Source organism: Salvia splendens, chromosome 12, assembly GCF_004379255.2.
Source record: "Salvia splendens isolate huo1 chromosome 12, SspV2, whole genome shotgun sequence".
Taxonomy (NCBI): domain Eukaryota; kingdom Viridiplantae; phylum Streptophyta; class Magnoliopsida; order Lamiales; family Lamiaceae; genus Salvia; species Salvia splendens.
In genome coordinates this window covers 17,160,502-17,183,135 of record NC_056043.1, presented here as the reverse complement: position 1 = coordinate 17,183,135, position 22,634 = coordinate 17,160,502, and the positions used below count along the sequence as shown (strand labels likewise).

The following is a 22,634-nucleotide window of genomic DNA, read 5'->3' as shown; positions in this document are numbered from 1 at the left end:
AGCTAGGCTAATTGTAACCGAGAAATATTTTGCTATATAGGGATGAGGGACCCACGAACCCTCCACCGTTAAGGTGTTAGACAAAAAAAACAATATGCATCCAAGTCCGGGGACCATTTGAAAACCCTCATTGGGTGGCGATCAATGAACCATACGGGTGTTCCCTTTGGTCCTCCGAGAAGTCGTGCATAGTCCGCCAAATCCTCGCATTGATTAAGAAGGATATGCTTAGCGTTAATGTATTTCCAATGAAAGCCACACCAGAATTTAATATTTTCAAGGGCTTTTTGAATTTGAGGTCCCGTTGGGATAGAGTGAGAAAACTTACCCACGATAGCGTGTCCCATTGGACACGGAGGCAAGCTTTAGCGTTTCAGGTCCGGAGAAGTAGATGGTCGGGATGCCATTGGACACGGAGGCAAAGCCAATGTTATGGAGCTTTTCTGGTTCAAAGGCTTGAGGACCATTGGGGTCGGGGGTGCCTTTAAAGAGATCCGCCATCGACTTCGGCTTGTCGGGGTGGCCCGAGGGTGGCACGCCCCCCCCTCCCTTGTTGAGTACCAATATTCGGACCCCATGGTGTTGCTGTTCGGCTTGGGTCAACCGTTTCCTTCGGCTGGTTCGAGGATTTCGGGCTCACCCCCTTCTCCTCAGCTACGCAATGGTTGGCCGCAATCATGTTTAGGTTCACCTCGGTCAAAGAAGGGTTGACGCTTGTGTTGGCACTTCGGCCATACCCCGGGTTGGCAGTCCCTTGGATGTGACTTTCCGGCTTCAAAGGTGTCTTAGATTTTGAGTGTACTACCTTTCCTAAAAGGGGGAAAATCCTCATACGATGGATTGCAAGTCGCCGTACTCGAAGGCATTGCTGGTTCGAGCCTCGGCTGGTGAGTGATGTATGGCTCGGGCGCCATGGGTTCGGGTTCCGGCGGACCAGCGGTTAGGAGGAGGGGCTGTGCAGCCAAGGCGTCAAGTATTTCCGCCGAGTCCAAGGCGGCTAGATGGATGAGCTCTGCCTCCTTTGGTTGCATAGTAGCCTAAACTCCAATGGGATCACGTGAGCCTTTGGTGTGGAAAGGCACAAAGGCACTTTCGGGAGTTAGTTTTGTCCCTATGGCTGAATCGGGTAATTTGCCTTGCTGCAAAAGGGAGAGCATATTTGGTTGTTTTGAGGCCTCAACGGCTCCATGTGGTGCAGCAACACGTGATGTCCCAACTTGGCAAAGCACCAAGTGACTTTCGGCGGATCGGAATGTTGCTCTCACCACAGGACCATCATGGAGGTTGGAGTCCCCACCATCGGTGACGACCCCCCTCCCCGCCGACAACGTCGGACTCATGGCCGGTGGTCGGGCCACCCATAGCAGAATCGGCATCGGCGTGGGCCTTGTTGTTCATTCCTTCACCTTCGGCATTTGGGCATGGAAGGGCCTCGTCCGGCGGTTGGGTATCTCTTGCGGGCTAGCCAAAGCTCACGGGGAAAATGACCGTTTTGAACTTGTGACTTCCGGCGAAAGAGCCATCTTCATCGCCGAACGAGAGTTTCTTGCGTAGTAGCTTATCCTCCGGGAGTGGAGAGGGGATGAAGCGTTTCCGGCCATCTCCCTTCGATGGAGGGGCCGGGGTGTTCTTGCGGGCCTTGCACCTCGCCTTGACCGCCTTGCTTTAGACGGAGGTTTGGATGGCTCGTCCTCGGGGGATCGAAAGACCATTTGCTGGTCCGTGAGTTCGCGCGCTTCATAGGGTCCAGGTTCAGGGTCCGGCATGGCCGGTCGTGTAGCAAGGACCGGGGTACGGGCGGGTGACCAAGCTCTTGAAGTTAGTTCACTGGTTGGACCGAGAGCCACCAAGGGAGCCTTGGGAGGAGCGGCCGATTCGGGAGTGGGTTGGAGGAGGGGTCGTGGGGTGGGGCTGGAAACATGCCGAAGTAACGTCGGGGTTAGGTGTGGTGCGAGGCGGAGGTCGGCCGATGCCGTCGGGGATCAGGCGGAGGTCGGCGGTGATTGTCAGCGGCGGATGTCAAGGTTGAGACAATAAGATGGAGATTTTTAGAGAGAAGGAGGAGATTCTCTCACTACTTTTAAGTCCTGAGACTCACGGGAAAAATAGAAAACCGCATAACACACTTCGCTTGTGTGGCCCACGTGTTTGCATTCCGAACAATATGATGGGATTTTATCCAATCGAACTTGATGGGCCGTTTCTCGACCACAGATGTCTAGGATGATCTCCTCGGGGGGCGGCTTTGTTATATCGATCTCAATGCAGATACGAGCGAACGAGAGCCTTGATTTATTGGTTGTGGCTCGGTCCACTTGGATTGGCGTGCCCAACAGCTTCCCGATAGCAAGGAGAGCCGATTGATCGAACAAGTGGATCGGGAGTCCAATTAGGTTACACCAAATTGCCGCAATTGGTGAATCACAATATGCATCAAAGTCCGGAGACCATTTAAAAACACTCATGGGGTGGCGATCAATGAACCACACCGGGGTGCCTTTAGGTCCACTAAGCAACCAAGCGTAGTCCGCAATATCCTCACATTGAACAAGAATATGTTTGGCATTAATATACTTCCATGTAAAGCCTCGGTTAAATTTGATAGTATCAAGGGCCTTTTGAATTTGATGCGAGGCCGGAATAGAATGGGAGAACTTACCAACAATGGCGTACTGGCCAACTTCTGAATTTCCGCTCCAGAGAAGTAGATCGCCGGGATGCCATTTGAGGTGGTAGCATAGCCGATGTTTTGAATGTGCTCCGGGACGAACACTTCCGGGCCTTCGGGGTTCGGTGAAACTCGGACCATGTCTGCCATGGACATCGGTTTGCTAGTGTGCCTCACACAAGCTACGCCCCCTACGGCTTGGGGGTTGCTCGTCGGGCCTTGCTTCCGGTCATCCCCTAAATTGTCGAGGTTTTCAGCACCAAATATGGCTGGGGCCCGTTCCAATCGGTGTCAAGAAAGAGGAAAGGCAAGGTACATGAGGGCGATGTGTACATCAAAGCGCAACACATTGATTCATGGCATTTGAAGGAGAATGTCGCTACGGTGACATTTGGGACTGATAAATCGGGTGTGAACGAGTAGGGCACTGGCTCAATGAGTGTAGCATGTGGGCCCCCCAACCGGGAGATGGAAGGACCTTGACCCAGGAGGGTGCGTCCCCTGCGGAGGTATCCCTATCGCAGGCCCTAATTAGGAGATGGACTATGGTTTTTGGTGATGCACAGACTGCATCAAAAGTGTAATAGGGTTCTTGAGAGTTTATAGATGACCACTCTAGTTGTTAGGGAGGCCCTCGTTGTACTCTAATTGTCATGGCGAGTCGTCACTTTTGGGCGACTCGGTGTTTGTAAGGTTGTTGCAAATGGCTTTTGGTAATGCACAGGTGTGGGTCCACGTTAACCCTCCACCCCTTGGGGTGTTAAAAAATATTGGTTGGGGACCCACGTGTCGTGTCAGCCTCGGTCATTGGCGTGTCATCGACCGAATTATACGCCTTCCCCACATGGGGTTGGGGTTGTGCCGCCGGGGGGATCGTGTTTGGGACAAGGGGGGGGCGCCGTGTCTCAGGGAACTTGGGCACTCGGCTTTGGACTCAGACTTGGGTGTGGCCGGCCGCTTTCGAAAGATTGACGGAGTTTCCGAGTCCTTCCCCTCTCAAGTGGGGGAAAGTCATCAAGTGAGGGGATATTGGGTGCAAAATGCATCGCCGAGGCTGGTTCGTTTGTCCATGGGAGGAGGTGTGTTGCGGTTCGGCTGCCGCGAGGACGTCCGCCGGCCGATTGACGGCGAGAATGGAGTCCAACATCTCCGCCGAGTCAAATGATGCAATCTGCAAAATGGAGTCATTTTTTTGGCAACATTGGGAGGCCAACGGCTAGTGTGTCACGTGAAGTCTCGGTTTGGAAAGGCACCAAGTGACTTTCTAAAAGTGGTTTTGTTACTTTTTCCATTTCTGGTAGTTTGACCTCCACACCCGCCAAGGATGTTCGTCCTTCTCTAGAACCAGCAAAAGGAATCTTTGAAGCATGTGGCGATTTGTCTCCATCCTCACCATCGTTCTTCACGCCGTCGCCGGGGCCTCGGCCGGAGATTAGCGCCGAGAACCTGCATCTTTACCGACGACGCCCTCGTCCGCGACGGTCATTTCCTTTCTGGTGCTCACTCCTTTGATCGAACCCCTTTTCTCCAACGTGCTATCATCTTTCACTTCCATACCTTTACCGGCGTTCTCCGCAACCAAATTCAGCTACTCCATCAGATTTTTCTTATGAATGAATATTGTTGTTGTTTCTTCTTCCTCCTCCTTTGCCGCGGCTCTCTTGAACTTCGGCTTGAATGTGGGGGAAGGAGTGGTGATGAATCTTTTGTTTCCAATTCCTTTCTTGGTCGGCCTTGGAGTGGATCTCCGCAGCCTCAAGCGTTCTCCAACACTCCTCCGAGCTTCCTTCTTAAACTCAGCTGCATTCGTAAGGCTTTCTCCGGCTGATTGGAACATGGCCTCTGGGGTGTGGCTCTTGCCTGGGTCGGGCTCCTTCATTGGAACCAAGGTGTTGTGGTATTCGAGTGTCTCTCCCGACGGGAAGACCGTCGGTGGCTGTTTGATGATATCCGGCTCCCCTAGTGATGGAGACACACCCAAGCTGATCTACAAGGTTAAGAAGATGGATCCAGTGATCATTTTTTTTATTTTAAACACCACGAGGGTGGAGGGTTAAGGCAGACCCACACCTGTGCATTGCCAAGACCATTGCAACGAACAAACAGAACACCGAGCCGCCCAAAAGTGACGACTCGCAAAGACCTATTAGAGTACAACGAGGGCCTCCCTATTAGCTAGAGTGGTCATCTAAATACTCTTAACAACCCTTTTACAATTACAATGATGCGATCTTTGGAAAACCAAAATTAAGACCATTTCCTAATTGAGACCCGCAATAGGGATACCTCCGCATGGGACGGTTCCTCCTGGGTCAAGGTCCTCGATGAAACCCTCCATCTCCCGGCTGGGGAGCCCACAAGAGACATTCATTAAGCCAATACCCGTCTCATTCGCATCCGAATTACCACTCCCAAACGTCACCGTAGCAACGTTTTCCTTCAAACACCAATCATCAATGTGGTGGCCTTTGGTAATCAAATCTCCCTCGTGCACCTTGCCTTTCTTCTTCCTCGACACCACTTGGAACCCATCCTTGTCCACACTTGGTTGGTTTCGATTTGCTGCTCTTGGGGCCGACGAAACAACATCCATTGTACCTTCCTTGCTCTTCTCTTGGTTGGCACATTCTTTATCCTTGTTTCTATGCTCATAACTCGTTGAAGTGCCGGCCCAAGTATCCACCTTTGGACGCCATTCTCGGCGAATGATCTTGGAGACATTGCTCGAGTAGTGCGTCTTTGTTGGCGTTCGGTGGTTCTTACTACCATCACGTTCCTTCCTTCCCAAAGCATGACACTTATAAATGGTGTGCCAAACATGCTTACAATTGGCACAAAACAAAGGTATACGATCCCATGCCACTTTTTTTTTTTTTTTTATCAAACACCTTCACGGTGGAGGGTTCGTGGGTCCCTCATCCCTATATATCAACAAAAGGCCATTACTTGATTACAAGAGGACCAATCTTTCTAAAGCTAGAGTGACAAAACAATTTTACACCACACCCTATTACAAAAAACACCACAAGAGTAAATAGGGGTCAATCCGGGGATGGACCGACACCCACATACTCTACGGCGTCCGGTACAAAGCAAGATCGGTGACCACTTTCCGTGCCTCGTGCTACTCTCATTCATCATCTCTCACCCGAAGATTGGGGACTCCCATTTCGTCCATCCGGATGATGGCTCTAATCCTTCTTGGAACATTTTGTGGGAACATTTGTTGGAAATTATCTTGTTCCACTCCCATTTTGGCGAGCATATCAGCCGCTTTGTTGCCCTCCCTATGAATGAAGGTGGCCCGGAATATATGTCTACGTTTGAAGCCATGCAAAAGGGCCATGACGCGGCGAACTTGTGCCGGGCCCCAAGTCGTGCCATTGACCAACTTAATAGCTTGTTCCGCATCTGATTCAATCCATATGGGTAGGTTGAACGCCTTCGCTACCTCCAACCCATAGTGTATGGCCATGAGCTCGGCCTCAAGAGCCGATTGAACGACGAGGGGGGTTGCAAATGCTGCAAGTAATTTCCCATTGTGGTCCCGAACAAGACCCCCTCCGCCACCCTTGTTTGTTGCCCTCAAAGAACGCCCCATCCGTGTTAAGCTTGATCCATGTGCGTTCCGGGGGGTGCCACTTAACCGGCATAACTAACGGTCTCGGCCCCCTTGTCTCGGGGTGATTCGGAGGGCTCATTCCGAGTTTCACTCCCTTCCAATGCTTCGGCTTGATGTGACCATTGGTCATGTTGTTGTGGATGAACATGTGAACCTGCCAAACAACGGTGTACGGTTTGAACTGAATTTGCTCATGTCGACTCCTATTCCTCTCCGCCCAAAGGAACCACAAAATGAGGTATGGAATGACTCGACTGAGGTGTCTCCTATCATGCTGTTGGGTCCTAGCGGACCACACTTGCAACCTGTCCGGGATGGTGTCGTTCACCCTAAGAGATGGGGCTGAGCCTTCGAACCAACCGTCGAACTCCCTCCAGACACATGCTGCTCCCCACCCTCGGATGAAGAGATGTTGAAGGGACTCGGTGTTAGGCCTCCGTGGGCAGCATTGGCATTTCGACGCAAGCTCAATCTTCAACCCATTGGTGCTTGGAGTCAACTGGTATCCTGTTTGACAATAATCGCCAATTGAAGATTGCAATGGATTTTGTAAGGCCAGCCCCCCAAATGTCGTCGAGACCTTGGATTCTCGGCCACTGCGTGCGTATAGTCTCCCAGGTCGTAGTGAGCGGAGAACTCCCCGAGCCGAGAAAGCTTCCATCGAGGGACGTCCGGTTCTCCCGCGACGATTGGGGTATGAAGGATTTGTGTGATAACCTCTTGTGGCATTCCAGTCTGGTTGTGAAGTTGACGTAACTTAGCCTCATCCCAAGTTCCACCCCCAATGTAGTCCGAGACCTTGGCCGATGAGGCGCCCCTATCGTCAAGGCAGATCTCGCGAAGGGGAGATTCACCAAGCCAAATGTCATCCCAAAAGTAGGCATCGCCCTGACCGATCACCCATCTAATGTGCGGATTTGCTTGATTTCTCACTTTCATTAGCCGCTTCCATGTCGGGCTACTTCTCCCGAAGGGGAGGCCGCAAGGGGGGAGTAGTTTTATGACAATACTTGGCCTTCATGTATCTAGCCCAAAGGGAATTTTGCTCCCGGAACCTCCACCAAAGTTTGCTTACTGAAGGCCCGGAGGACTTCTTTGGTCTTACGAATGCCGAGACCCCCTTCAGGGGTGGGGAGGCAGATCTGATCCCACCCAATCCAATGTGTCTTTTTTCTCTCTGTTGACGATCCCTAGAAAAATCGGGCCATCTGCTGATCCAATTGCTTAAGGGCCCCGGATGTTGGTTCAATGGCCTGGAAAATGTGCAGCGGCACCGCTTCAAGTGTGCTTTGGAGTAGTGTAAGCCTACCTCCAAAGGAGAGGTGTCGATGGAGCCCACCCCGAGATTCGTGCAGCAATCTTTTCCCGAAGGAACATAAACATATCTGTACGTTTGACACCACGATAAATAGGAACTCCAAGGTACAAACAATGGGAAAGTACCCTCGTGCGAAGCTCCTTCATTTTGGATCTCCCTGTCTAGAGGCCGCGGGTGGACTTAAAGAACCCGGAGGGAGGCCGCCATTGACCAGCACCGAGAACCAACACGAGCCCACACATCTCTCAATCAAAGAGACCCACGGGGCCGGGAAACCCATCCGGTGGAGCACTTTCAAAGGAAGGGCCATTGTACTCGGTCGTAGGCCTTAGCCCATATCGATTTTTACCGCGACATTAGGGGCCGGCGCACATCTCGAGAGCTCATGGAACATCTCCTGTGCCAAAAGGACATTATCATTGAGGAGCCGGTCCCTTCACAAATCCACTCTGGTTTGGTGAGATAACCATAGGGATGAGCGAAGTCATTCTCTTCGACTTATCTTTGTGATAATCTTGTGACGACGTTGCACAGGCTAATGGGGGCGGTAGTCGCTCCACGACTCCGGCACAAGCTTTTTTGGGATGAGGACAATGCTTGTGGCCGTGACGCTACGTGGGAGGTAGGCACCCCCGAAGAATTGGGCCTATAGCCCGCCACCACCGTCCGGCCCAACCGTCGCCCTAACAGGCCTGGTGTAGAACAAGGCCGTGATGAAGGAAACCATCCGGCCCTGGGGCACTGTCCCCGGAGAATGTCAAAAATAGCATTTTTACTTCCTCTGCGGATGGAGGGTCGGGGAAGAGCAGCCACTTCATCCAAAGGGTGGGAGTTGATGGATCAAATCAAGGTCTGGCTCGGACAAAGTGAGGGGCCCCGGGGCCAGGAGGTCTTGGAACGAACTCCACCGCCGAACTTCTTATCTCCATTCGTCCGAGATATCCCTGCGGCCACATTGATCTTGTGGATGCGCATGCGGATCCTTTTTTGTTTGACCCAACTTTGTATAATTTAGTATTCTTGTCGCCATCCCCTAGCCATCTTAGGGTAGCCTTTTGTCGCCAGAAGTCCTCCTCCATTTTAAGGAGTCGAATGTACTCGGCAATGCATCTATTGATCTCTGTCCTGTTCTCGGGGTTGGCCTTTCTTCGAAATCGCTTTGGGCCAGTGCGATTTTCACCCTCCATATCCCTGAGGTTGTTATGGATGTTCCCAAAGGTCTCCCTTGTCCACACCTTTAGGATTCTCTTTAGTCGAGCAAGTTTGATTTGGAAATTGAGGAGGCCTTCGGACTCCGTCGGTGGCTCCAATCTCTCCCGATCAAGGTCCTCAAATCCCTCGTGCCTAACCCACATGTTTTGGAACCTGAATGGCCTACCCCCGCTGTTGTTGCTTGTCACTTTGCATCTTACCAACACAGGCCCGTGGTCCGAGGCAATCTGGGGCAGGTTCGTCACCGAGTAGTTTCCAAGGTTTGTGTCCATCGTTTCGTTCACAAGGATTCTATCCACATCTTTCAAAAAGGCCATTCTGGCCCACGTGAACTCCGACCATCAAATCCCGGGTCTAGTATCTTGCAGTCCTCAATGGCCTCCGCAAAGTCACCATTTCAGCTTGGCGGTTTGTGTCACTCCCTACTCTGGCTCGCGGATGGAGAATGGTATTGAAGTCCCCTCCAATCCATTCCAGGTGTACCCTCCAAAAGTATAGAGCACACTCCCTCAATTCATCCATAAATGAAGTCGTTCGGTCCTCGTGCATTTTGCGTAAATCGCCGAGACACACAAGTGGCTAGCAAGGCGAGGAGATCCAAAGCGGCGGATAGGGCCTGATTCGTATCTCTCTCGGCCACGAAGCTGCCCTTCCCTCAACAAACCCCCAGATCTTCCCATTTCTATTCGAGCCTTGGAAAGCCAGCCCCAAAGCCTTTGAGAACTTTTCCGGGTTAGGGCTGTAAGCGGCTCATTATTGCAAGAAAGTGAATATTATGAGATCTTAATTAATCTTTTAAGAACATTTTGGGTAGGCGCGTTAGCAAACTCACACTAACGTTCCAAAACATAAAGTTGACAGACATGATTAATGGGGAGGTATCTTACCCGGGACCGTGAAAGGTCCCCCTGAAATTCCACCATTCGTAGTCGTTCCTCTCCTAGGCATTCCTCCTCATGCATGAGCATGGGATCTTCCCCATCGGCAAAAGGGATGGTTCGGGGAATCCCCTCTTTATCTCCATCCCCCTCCAGTTCATCATCATCTTCTAAGAAATCTTCATTCTCCATGAGAGAATAGTATTGGTTGGAGCTTAGGACATTTCGGGCTGCTTGGGACCCTCGGCCCCTTGCCGCTCCCCGTGCGCCCCTCTCCAACAAGTGAACACTCCTCGTCGTGAGGGCGTGTACCCGTTCGTGGCTCCATGGAATTCACCACCACGATGGGTAGAGCTAGCAAGCACTCCGACGGTTTTATCGAAGGTTTCTCGGCCATAGGAACTCTCACCACCTTCATGGACGCTTGCAACCGGAGCCAGGTCAAAGTACCATGCACTTCACCCATGATGTCCAGACCCGACCACTCCCTCGGCTCGGAGCCATTAGCCGAGGATCCGGCCTTTGGCTGCCCCTTCGACCCTTTGTTTTTCTTTTGATGTTTCCACTCGTTAGTGCTAGCCATTTCCTTTGGTTGTTCCGTTTTGTCCCTTCCCCCTTGACTCTCAAGGTGTGGTTGTCTCGGTGTTACATTATTGTAGTTCCTCTTCGGGGGACGCTCAACATTGCCCGCCGCGTAACACACCTCACTTTTGTGTCCTACATGCCTACATTCCATGCAATATGCCGGGATCTTGTCCCATTTCACTTTTAGCACCGTCTCACGTCCACAAATATCTAGAATGAACTCCTCGGGAGGTGGCTTCGTGATGTCAATCTCAATGAAAATGCGAGCAAACGAAAGTCTCGACTTGTTGGCCGTAGCACGATCCACTTGTATCTCGGGGTTCCAAGCAATTTACCGATTGGAAAGAGGGCGGCGTGATCAAAAAGGTGGATTGGGAGGCCAATGATGTTGCACCAAACTGCCGCGATCGGGGACTCACAATACGCATCAAAATCCAGGGACCACTTGAAAACCCTCATGGGATGCCGATCAATAAACCACACCGGCGTCCCTTTCGGTCCACTAAGTAATCGGGATAATCCGCCATATCCTCGAATTGAACAAATATATGCTTAGCATTAATATATTTCCATGTAAAACCTCTATTGAATTTGATATTATCTAATGCCTTTTGAATTTGGTATGAAGTGGGTATAGAGTGGGAGAACTACCCACAATGGCGTGCCCAATGCTTGAGGCTAGCTTTTGGACATCCGCTCCGGAGAAGTAGATTGCCGGAATGCCATTGGAAGTAGTCGCAAAGCCAATATTGGGATGTTATCCGGCTCAAACACTTTCGGCCCTTCGATGTTCGGCGACATCCGAACCATATCCGCCATGCTCTTGGGTGCGCTTGTGTTCCGCGCACCATCTTCATTTCCTTCGGGTCGGGAGTTTCTCAATGAGGCCTTGTGCCGCGTCGCCCAAGCGTTGCCTAGTGGTTCGGCTCCAACCAAGGCTTGCGGTCCACGGTGCTCGCACATATCGGCCATCGGCGTGTCATCCTTGGCCGACCTCCCGTCCGCAAACCGAGGCCATGTTCTCGGTCGTCTCGGCAGCCTTGTCGGGGGCCGAGGGCCCTGACGTAGCTCGATGTGGTGTGGCGTCCGGCTGTGGGGGTTGGCTCGGGAGTGGCCGACCACTTTCGAAGGCGTCTCGGATTTTGCGGGTCCGGCCTCGTTCAAGGGGCGGGAAATCCTCTACCGATGGGCCATTTGCTACCGAGGGTGGTTCGGGGGTTGGTCCAGAGGTCCATGGTAGGGCGAGGTTCGGTCCGGTATTTTTGGCTAGGTCCGCCGGCCATTTGTCTCCGAGAAGGGGCTGCGCCACCATGGAGTCTAACATCTCCGGCGTGTCAAGGGTGACAAGATGCAAGAGGAGGTTGGTAGGATTTGGTTGCACATGGCCTCCCAAGTCTAGTGCATCACGTGAGTCACCATTGTGGTAAGAGACCAAACCACTTTCCAAAAGTTCTTTTGTTCCCATATCCATTTCAAGAAGTTTGACTCTCTCTTCCTCCAACACTTCTTTTGTTTTTGCAGCAACAAGTACAAGTGTATTGTCATGACTTGGCTGGATGACCGTTACCTCATCGGCGGCCGGCCCCTCTCCGGCTGTCCGGTCGGTATCTTGATCGGAGTGGAAAAGTGCGAATTATTAAGAGAGGCTTCACATACTTGATTGGCTTTTCCAAATCAAGCTCGTCAAAGAGGTCACGTTGCTCGCACGTCTTTGGCTGAATGGTACCCTCGATTTCTCCGTTTGAAGTCGCTGGAAAAATTGCCACTTTGCATTTGGGACTCTCAAGTGGGGCACCTTCCTCCTCTCCAAAATCTATCTTCTTCCGGAGTTGCTTTCTCTTCGGAAGAAGGGAGACGGGATGAATCTCTTCCGCCGTTCTCTTTGGTTGGTGGTGCCGGGGTGCTCCTCCGTGACTTAAGTTTAGCTTTGGCCAGCTTCATTGCCGCCTTCTTAGATACGTGCTTCGGGGAAGAAGGCTCCACCGAGCAAAATGTCATGGCTTGGTCCGAGAGGGTTCGCATTTCATCCGGCGGTGGAGAGTCGCTCGGCGGGCCGTCCGACATGGCCGAACCAATGAGGTTACCGAGGGATGTGGAGAAAGGGTGGCGTTCGAAGGAGGATGGGGTCGAGAACGAAGTGATGATGGGGTGTGGTGGTGATCGTCGGCGTGGGAGCGACTTGGGCGGAGGAATAAGGCGTTGTAACCGTTGGGGAGGTGGGATTGCTAGAGAGAGAGAAGAGAGTAGCGTCTCTCTCTAGAATTCTTGGACCCATATTTCACTTCCGATCCCATGCCACTTTGTGCCTTGATTCTTTACCTAAGATATTAAGAATAATCTCTTCCGTAGGGGGCGTAGAGATGTCAATCTCAACGATATCCTAGCAAAGGAGAGAGTCGGGATTGGTTAATTGTGGCATGATCGGCTTGTAATGGCTTGCCTAGGAGCTTGCCGATCGCCATGAGGGCCGATTCCTCAAAGAGATGCGCTGGGATTCCCATGATGTTACACCATACAGCAAAAATCGGTGATTCAAAAAAAGTATCACCTTCCTCTCTATCTCCCACCTCCCCAACGGTTAAACCCTTATTCCCGCCCAAGTCGCTCCCACGCCGACATCACCACCACACCCCATCAATCACTTCTTCCTCGCCCAATCCTCCTTCGAACGCCACCCTTTTGCCCTCCACATCCCTCGTAACCTCATTGGTTCGGCCATGTCGGCGGCCCGCTAGCGACTCTCCATCCCCGCGCCGGATGAAATCGAACCCTCGCGGACCAGCCATGCAGCTGCTCGGTGGAGCTTCTTCCCCGAAGCAACGTATCTAAGAAGGTCGGCATGAAGCGGCCCCAAAGCTAAACTTAAGTCACGGAGGAGCACCCCGGCACCACCACCAAAAGTTGTGGACTTGTGGTCAAGGAAACCCATAGCATACCTTCTTTAATGTATGACAAAATTTCTGAAAAATCGTCAAGAGAAATCTTTTTGGTTGAAGCAAGTTCGGCAAGTTCAGCAACAACCCCTTTCCTCTCCCACCATTTTGAAGCTTTCTGAAAAATAAAATACAAAAATTATGAATAAAAGCCTTCAATAATTATTTTTTGAATATTTTTAATAGGTAAAAGACAAAGATAGGCCACTTACCACCGCTTCCCAAAATCCAGAGTTCTCCAACGGCTTTAATATATCAACTTGATCGATAAGGTCCTGAGGAGTTGATAGGGAAGATATCTTAGACTCATAAAAGGCAGCCAGAAATCTAAGCCTCTAAGGTAAAACAACACGAGGGTAAAATATCAGTATCATTTACAAAGGCAGCTTCAATTCAATAAAGCTTAAGATGGGTGGTCAGAATCGATGATGCACATAAATTGTGGTTCACGCAAAACCTAGAACCTAATCAAGGAATGGGTTAGGCAAAGGGGAAGACAGATTCGACAAAAGTAAAAGACAGCATTGTATTACCTCGACCTTTGGCTACGTGGTGACTGGATAACATTGGCCAGATGTACACTCAAGCCAAGTATCTAAGGTACTCAATGTACACTCATGCATATGCTTTTTGTTGTCACCAAGTCTTTTCAAGACATCTGAAAAATCTGAATGAATCCCTTGCACGAGCCACATTCGTGTAAATGATCAAGCCTTCACAGGAGCTATGTACATGAAAGAAGAGTTTCAATATTGGGATTTAAAGATACAACTATTGGCTTTGAGGAATTCCGGATTTAATAAACGATCCCAAGCATTTATATTATTGAGATTGTAAATCTCAATTAGTAAGCGCAAGTGAATCTTAATAAACCTAAAATAAGAAAAGATAAAAGGGCACATCATGTAGATAATGATATAGTCCATAGACAAAATTTGATAGTTATTTCAAATTTTCTACTGAACGTACCAGTTCCAGTTCTCTTCCAGAATTTTGGTTACATTTTCAATAGATTCCAAGTGGACCTAGACAGAAGATAAAGTCAGATTGACGGCATGCCCTGTTAAATCATAAACAAATTTGATGATTAACAAACATATACTCCATATTACAAACCTTCCAATCAGAACTTTATAAGCCTTTTAACAAAGTGGGGGTGACTTTTTCACTTATATCTTCACGTGGAAGTCCATCTATGCCACCAGTTAAGTTACTTTAACAACCTTCTTTGGAGTTGCAGATTCCTGCAAAGAGTAATACTTGTAAATTTGTATTGAAGAACAAGCTCATATTGGAAAAATGACAGTATCACAACATCAATAGAATAAGAATACTACATAACTAAAATTTATAATAAAAAAACAAGATATAATACCTTTAGAGCATGATCAAACATTTAAAAACCAAATCAGAGAACTTTAGGTTTTAGGTTTCTGATCTGAAGATGGACATCTTGATGGATCCAGAGGTCTTAACAGATTTATAGGCACAGGAAATGATGACGTGTATTCTGCGTTATCCTGCACGTGCAATCCGGCCACACAATAGCAATTATATTCACAAGAAGAGAGGAGAAAAAACAAGCAATGCTTGCCTCTCATAAGTTTACGTGATAGTTACCAGAATCTTTAACATCAGAACATTCAAAGCAGTTGCGATTTGACTTTCATCATCCATCTCCGGAAGCCTATCATCCAAAAGCCAGAGAAACAGTTCCTTGATGAGACTATCAGAGTACACTCCTTAACTGCATAAGCAAGGCTCTTGTTCTGAAAATTCTGTGACAAAAGCAATAACCACTTCAGGCTCAATTGACACCCAAATAATCAAAATCATGACATGACTCTTCAATTTTAGGCGTTATTAGTTAAAAGGTCAAACTAATTAAATACATCATAGTATCCGGGACATATACACAAGATCTTGAAGAGGCACAAGTGAGGCTGAAGTTAAAGTCTTCACAATCTGGTAGAAATGATAACAATTGCAAGGATATCATGGAAACAATGCCGAAGAGGTATGCCAAAAATAGCATAACAATTGTCTTATTCTCCATGGATGAAACTAGCCTATCAGCATCTTTCACTATGTCAAACAAAAGACAAACTTATTTAACCAGTTAACTTTAACTGTTGTTAGGTGGCGGATCTATTTCAATCCCAATTAGAAAAGGAAATAATCGCAAAACATAAAGATGACATTTGTACAATTTTTACATTAACAATCAGCCCCATGAATGACAAAGTCAAATAAGTACTCAAAAACACGTCTATTATAATTTTTATGGGCATAGAAATTTAAAAAATAATGTAACACAGTTCTGGACTCACCGGTTTAAAGGCAATAAGAAGCGACAACTGGCCAAAAAATGGGCTCTCGGAACCCTAGCAAGGTTGCCCAGTGCATGAATAGCTTTATATGCTACAACAAATTTTTTTCTTTTTTCCCTTTTTTTTCTTTTTTTCTTTTTTTTCTTTTTTTCTTTTTTTCCTTTTTTTCTTTTTTTTACTAGGATTCTCAGTCCCATAGGAAGGTTGCCCAGCTCTAGAATAGCATCAGCTGCAACAACAATGTTTTTTTCTTTTTTTTTCCTTTCTTCAGTAACATTTACATTCGTGATAACCTGCAAAAATCAAAATGTTGGGCAGGCAACACCAATTACATTTTCACGATATTATCACCAACAATATATTCTGCGAAAAGTCAAGAAAAACCTTAATTGAGTAGTGGGCTTGTGGTCAAGAAATGCCATAGCATACCTTCTTTAATGTATGACAAACTTTCTGAAAAAGTCTCCAAGAGAAATCTTTTTGGTGGAAGGAAGTTCGGTTAGTTCAGCAACAACTTCTTTCCTCTCACGCCATTTTGAAGCTTTTTGAAAATAAAATGCAAAAGATATGAATAAAAGGCTACAATAAATTATTTTTTGATTATTTTTCATAGGTAAAGAACAAATATAGGCCACTTACCACCGCTTCCCAAAATCCGGACTTCTCCAAAGGCTTTAATATATCAACTGGATCGATAAGGTCCTGAGGAGCTGATAGGGAAGATATCTTAGACTCGTAAAAGACAGCCAGCCAGAAATCTAAGCCTCTAAGGTAAAACAACCCGAAGGTAAAATAGCAGTATCATTTACAAAGCCAGCTTCAATTCATTAGAGCTTAAGATGGTTGGGCCAGAAACAGTGATGCACATAAATTGCGGTTCACACAATCTAGAACCTAATCAAGGAATGGGTTAGCCAAGGGGGTAGACAGATTCTACAAAAGTAAGAGACATCATTGTATTACCTCGCCCTTTGGCTACGTGGTGACTTGACAACATTGGCCATTGTAAAAGAGTACCTAGCCTGACTTCTCAACTGGATATCCCATTATAGTCCCAAGAGTACCAATTATGGACAAAGTAGCACTTATCAAATTTTAGAACTGTCGTGTAGACGCCCTTATAGAGCTCCAAATAGATCTCCTAAAACAAGAACGATAAGAGGGCACATCAGTAGATAATAATATACTCCATATACAAAATTTGATAGTTATTTCAAATTTTCCACTAAACCTACCAGTTCCAGTTCACCTCTTCTAGAATTTTGGTTACATTTTCAATAGACTCCAAGTGGACCTAGACAGAAGATAAAGTCAGCATGCCCTCTTAAATTATAAACAAATTTGATGATTAACAAACATATACTCCATATTACAAACCTTCCAATCAGGACTCTATAAGTCTTTTAACAAAGTGGGGGTGATCTTTTCACGTATATCTTCACGTGGAAGTCCATCTATGCCACCAGTCACCACAGATGATGTAGAATAAGTTACTTTAACAACCTTCTTTGGAGTTGCAGATTCCTGCAAAGAGTAATACTTGTAAATTTGAATTGAAGAACAAGCTCATATTGGGAAAAATGACAGTATCACAACAACAATAGAATAATAACACTACATAATTAAAATTTATAAAAAAACAAAATATAACACCGTTGGAGCATGATCAAACATTTAAAGATTTCTGATCTGAAGATGGACATCTTGATGGATCCAGAGGTCTTTACAGATTTATAAGCCCAGGAAATGATGGCGTATATTCTGCGTTATCCTGCACGTGCAATCCGTCCACACAATAGCAATTATATTCACAAGAGGAGAGGAGAAAAAACAAGCCATGCTTGCCTCTCATAAGTTTACAGTGATACTTACCAGAATTTTTAACATCAGAACATTCAAAGCAGTTAAAATTTGACTTCCATCATCCATCTCCGGAAGCCTATCATCCAAAAGCCAGAGTAATAGTTCCTTGATGAGAAGAGTACATTCCTTAACTGCATAAGCAAGGCTCTTGCTCTGAAAAGTCTGTGACAAAAGCAATAACCACTTCAGGCTTAATTGACACCCAAATAATCAAAATCATGACATGACTCTTCAATTTTAGGCGTTATTAGTTAATAGGTCAGACTAATTACCTAGCAATGTTGCCCAATGCTTGAATAGCTTTATACGCAGTAGCAATTATTTTTTTTCTCTTTTTCCCTTTTTTTTCCTTTTTTTTTCTTTTTTTTCCTTTTTTCTCTTTTTTTAGAAGGGTTCTCAGGCCCTTAGGAAGGTTGCCCAGCGCTTGAGTAGCTTCAGCTGCAACAACAATGTTTTTTCCTTTTTCTTCCTTCCTTCAGTAACATTTACATTCGTGATAACCTGCAAAAATCAAAATGTTTTGCAGACAACACCATTTACATTTTCACGATATTATCACCAACAATATATTCTGCGAAAAGTCAAGAAAAACCTTAATTAAGTTGTGGGCTTGTGGTCAAGAAAAACCATAGCATACCTTCTTTAATGTACGACAAACATTCTGAAAAAAACTCCAAGAGAAATCTTTTTGGTGGAAGCAAGTTCGGTTAGTTCAGCAACAGCTTCTTTCCTCTCACGCCATTCTGAAGCTTTCTGAAAATAAAATGCAAAGGCCACATTAAATTATTTTTTGAATATTTTTCATAGGTAAAGGACAGGGATAGGCCACTTACCACCGCTTCCCAAAATCCAGACTTCTCCTAAGTAGGCTTTAATATATCAACTGGATCGACAAGGTCCTGAGGTGCTGATAGGGAAGACATCTTAGACTCATAAAAGAAAACCAGAAATCTAAGCCTCTAAGGTAAAACAACACGAAGGTATAATAGCAGTATCATTTACAAAGTTCTGGACTAACCGGTTTACAGGTAAATAAGAAGCGACAACTGGCCAAAAAATGGGCTCTCGGATCCCCAGCAAAGTTGCCCAGTGCTTGAATAGCTTTAAATGCATCAACAATTATTTTTTCCTTTTTTTTCTTTTTTTGCTTTTTTCATTTTTTTTCCTTTTTTTTCTTTTTGTTCTTTTTTTTCTTTTTTTTAGGAAGGGTTCTCATGCCCTTAGGAAGGTTGCCCAGCACTTGAATAGCTTCAGCTGCAACAACAATGTTTTTTCCTTTTTTTTCCTTCCTTCAGTAACATTTACATGCGTGATAACCTGCAAAAATCAAAATGTTGTGCAGATAACACCAATTACATTTTCACAATATTAACACCAACAATATTTTTGCGAAAAGTCAAGAAAAACCTTAATTGAGTTGTGGACTTGTGGTCAAGGAAACCCATAGCATACCTTCTTTAATGTATGACAAACTTTCTGAAAAAATCTCCAAGAGAAATCTTTTTGGTTGAAGCAAGTTCGGCTAGTTCAGCAACAGCCTCTTTCCTCTCCCACCATTTTGAAGCTTTCTGAAAATAAAATACAAAAATTATGAATAAATGGCTACGTTAAATTATTTTTTGAATATTTTTCATAGGTATAGAACAAAGATAGGCCATTTAACACCCTTTCCTAAAATCCAGACTTCTCCAAAGGCTTTAATATATCAACTGGATCAATAAGGTCCTGAGGTGCTGATAGGGAAGATATCTTAGACTCGTAAAAGACAGCCATAAATCTAAGCCTCAAGGTAAAACAACACGAAGGTATAATAGCAATATCATTTACAAAGCCATCTCCAATTTATAAGCTTAAGATGGTTGGGCTAGAGCAGTGCTGCACATAAAATTGCGGTTAACGCAAAACCTAGAACCTAATTAAGGATTGGGCTAGGCTAGGGGGTGGACAGATTTTGAAAAAGTAAGTGACATCATTAAATTGGCCTGATCCTAGGCTACGTGGGGAGTTGACAACATTGGCCAGAAACATTGTTCAAATGCCAAACAAAGACTTAAGCAGAGTACACATACCATCAGCTACACTCTTAAGTGGGTACAGAACCCACAGCCTAAGGAACAGGTTCTGGTCTTGGCTCCTTAACCTGCTCAGACCTGCCAAATGGAATATGCAAGATATATTGATCTCAATCATAAGAAAATTTAATTTATACATGTTGCATTATAAATAGAGACTGAGAGCTGCATGTGTCAAATAACAACTATAGCATAGAAGATCAGCATCCACAAGTTGCATAAATATTGAGACATTAAACCGAAAGAACATAGATTCGTATAGAATCAGACTGAACTAAGACTGAAGCACCTGCATAGATCATAGATCTCCAACAGTTAAAACAATAACTATCAAATCGACTATGTAAGACTATGCAAATAGTGATCATCAAACTATGCAACATAAAATTCATACAAAAGGAAGATCCACAACATCACAATATGATAAAAACACTACATAATTAAAAAAGATAAAACAAGATAAAACAGATCAAGATATAATACCTTAGTGAGCATGATCAAACATTTAACAACCAAATCAGAGAACTTCTGGTTTCTGATTTCAAGAGTTCATTTGATGGAGATGGCCATCTTGATGGATCCATGTCTTGACAGATATATAAACACAGGAAATGATGAAATACATTCTACGTTATCCTGCACGTGCAATCCAGCCACCCAACGGCAATTATATTCGCAAGAAGAAAGGAGAAAAACTAGAAATGCTTGCCTTATAAGTTTACAGTGATAGTTACCAGAATCTTTAACATTAGAACATTCGAAGCTCTTAAAAGTTGACTTCCATCATCCACCATTGGGGATTACTATCATCCAAAAGCTGGAGCAATAGTTCCATGATGAGACTATCAAGAGTACTCTCCTTAACTGCATAAGCAAGCCTCTTGTTCTTAAAAGTCTGCAACAAAAGCAATAACAACTTCAGACCTCAATTTTAGGCGTTATTAGTTAAAAGGTCAGATTAGTTACCAGCATCATAGTATTCATGACATATTTACAAGATCTTGAAGAGGCACCAGTGAGGCTGAAGTCAAAAGTCTTCACAACCTGCTAGAAATGATAACAATTGTGAGGATCTCATGGAAACAATGTCGAAGAGGTATGTCAAAAATAGCAGAACAATTGTCTTATTAGTCAGGCATGAAACTAGTCTATCAGCATCTTTCACTATGTCAAACTCCTAGATTAAGATGTGATTCGAAGACTACCGATTCACAATAATATTCAGAAATTATCACACTATTCGGTTCTTTGGACAACGTTTTTCAGAAGCATCAATGAACAAATCTGAGCAGATATTTCAAGGACATACCTATCTTTTGAAAAAGCATATTCTATGATTTCCAAAGCTTCATTTCCCAACACCAGTGTAAGCCGGTGGCATTGTAGTCTATCTGTGTGGATTTCAGGAAGGCCATAGTTCTCCATGAGAGAAAAACAATATAAATTAGTAGAAAGTTAACACATCTATAAATTATTAAGAGATAATTGGTTCAGGAAAAATAGCAAATCAGTTTGGATAGTGGTGTTGATTATAGACAATTAGTAATCAGTACATAAAAGTTTGAATACCGATTGAAAGTTGGGATCAACTTTGCTCAGCTGGATCAAACATGTGGGCATTAAAAACTAATTACCATAACCAAAAAGGAAAGGAACAATGAAGTCATTAATGATCTTTCCCTTCAAGTTTATGAATATATAAATCATCCCAACAGTTTACAATGAATGTCTTGCCTTGACAGACAACAACTTGGAACAGATTTGAGTCCAAAGACATTCTTTCCATCATTTAAGTATATTCTAGAGTATACACATATAACAGCAAGTTCAACAAATACAAGTTGTTCATAACCGCTAAAAGAAATTTTAGATGTAGCATGCCCTCCATGGGAAATGAGCCTTAGAGTGAACAAAATCATGATGGATAAATTAACCTAGGACTCTAGTCAGTAATAAAAGCAATACCTAAATATGTAGACACTCTTGCAAACTAGAAAAAAAACCCTATATATACCAACACAGAAACAAATCACGATACTTCCATTCAATTTACAATTCAATTAGGGAGAAAGATGAGAAGAAAAAGGAGAAGAAGGAGAAAAGACCACGATGGGAGGGCGGATGGGGACGGGTTCGCGCAGTTGGCGGCGGAGGCAAGGCCGCGAGTCAGCAGCCACGCGACGCTGCCCACGAATCCGGACCAGCGACCTGCTGCAGGAGACGACGGCGTCTGATGATGGCGAGTAGCAGCCGCGGCGGGGACCAAACTCCGAGACAGCCACATCCTCGGCTTTCTTCTCCGGGCAAGCAGGCCGGCGGCGTGAAATCTGCCAGGGCTATGACTCTTGGTGTGGGGAAAACACGAGTCGATTCTGCCAATTGAGATATGGAGATGGAGATGGAGATGCCCGTTGGGGGAGGGGAGATGGAGAGGGATATTTTTAATTTAATTTAGGGTTTCTAGGCAATTTTAATTTATGGAGTACTACTCTTATTTGGGTTTATTTATATTGGAATTTTAGTTTATGGAATGTAAATTGGGCTTTATTTTTTTGTAATTGTGTTCGATTTTATGATTTGGAAGCATTTATAAAAATATATACTAGAGTTCTAAATTTGGTGGTATGGCTAATCATTATATTTGTTTTAAAAATTAGGTTTTAGACTGGACTATTTTTTATTTGACTTTGTATAAATATATTTCAATTTAAATTCTTCTTTGTAATTAAATTTATATATTATTACTTTGCATTTTATTTGAGTCAAAATTAGAATTATGCTAAAGAGCTTAATTTTTTCTAACTGAACATTTATTCATCACTAGTCTCACCCCCGTGCGATGCACGGCTCAATATATTTTCTTTCAAATTGTCATATATAATATCAAATTATTATGCATCATAAATATGAAATGAAAATTAATATATTATTAATAATCTATAAATATTAATTTAAATATTTTAAATATAAAGACAAAACCGGCAAACATACATAAACAACAGTATAATTAAGAAAAGAGTAGAGACCAAAATTGGTTTTAACGGTCAACGTTTTTTATCCTGATTTTGACCAAATTAAACCGTTAAGTATGATTACTAACTCCCTAATTATATCAAGAGGTGGTTGGATTCCGCATTTTGACGAAGATAAACT

General features: G+C 45.1%; 1 long non-coding RNA gene across 6 annotated transcripts; it reads right to left on the bottom strand.

The window, feature by feature from the left end:
- Positions 1-13,218: 13,218 nt before the first annotated feature.
- Positions 13,219-21,937, bottom strand: LOC121759259. Of its 6 annotated transcripts, none has more exons than XR_006041625.1 (26): positions 21,587-21,937; positions 20,791-20,900; positions 20,448-20,525; positions 20,216-20,376; positions 19,965-20,117; positions 19,479-19,559; positions 18,862-18,977; positions 18,428-18,726; positions 18,243-18,316; positions 18,047-18,162; positions 17,682-17,910; positions 17,419-17,571; positions 17,200-17,317; positions 16,924-17,070; positions 16,782-16,840; positions 16,510-16,687; positions 16,186-16,256; positions 15,976-16,087; positions 15,547-15,839; positions 14,837-14,994; positions 14,592-14,736; positions 14,333-14,460; positions 14,186-14,241; positions 13,750-13,940; positions 13,429-13,491; positions 13,219-13,334 (listed from the first exon to the last, which is right to left on the bottom strand). It is a non-coding gene; the product is annotated as an uncharacterized LOC121759259 (long non-coding RNA). The 6 variants fall into 6 exon arrangements; XR_006041626.1 differs by having other exon boundaries at positions 17,219-17,317; XR_006041628.1 differs by having other exon boundaries at positions 20,791-20,872.
- Between the last annotated feature and the right edge of the window lie 697 nt (positions 21,938-22,634).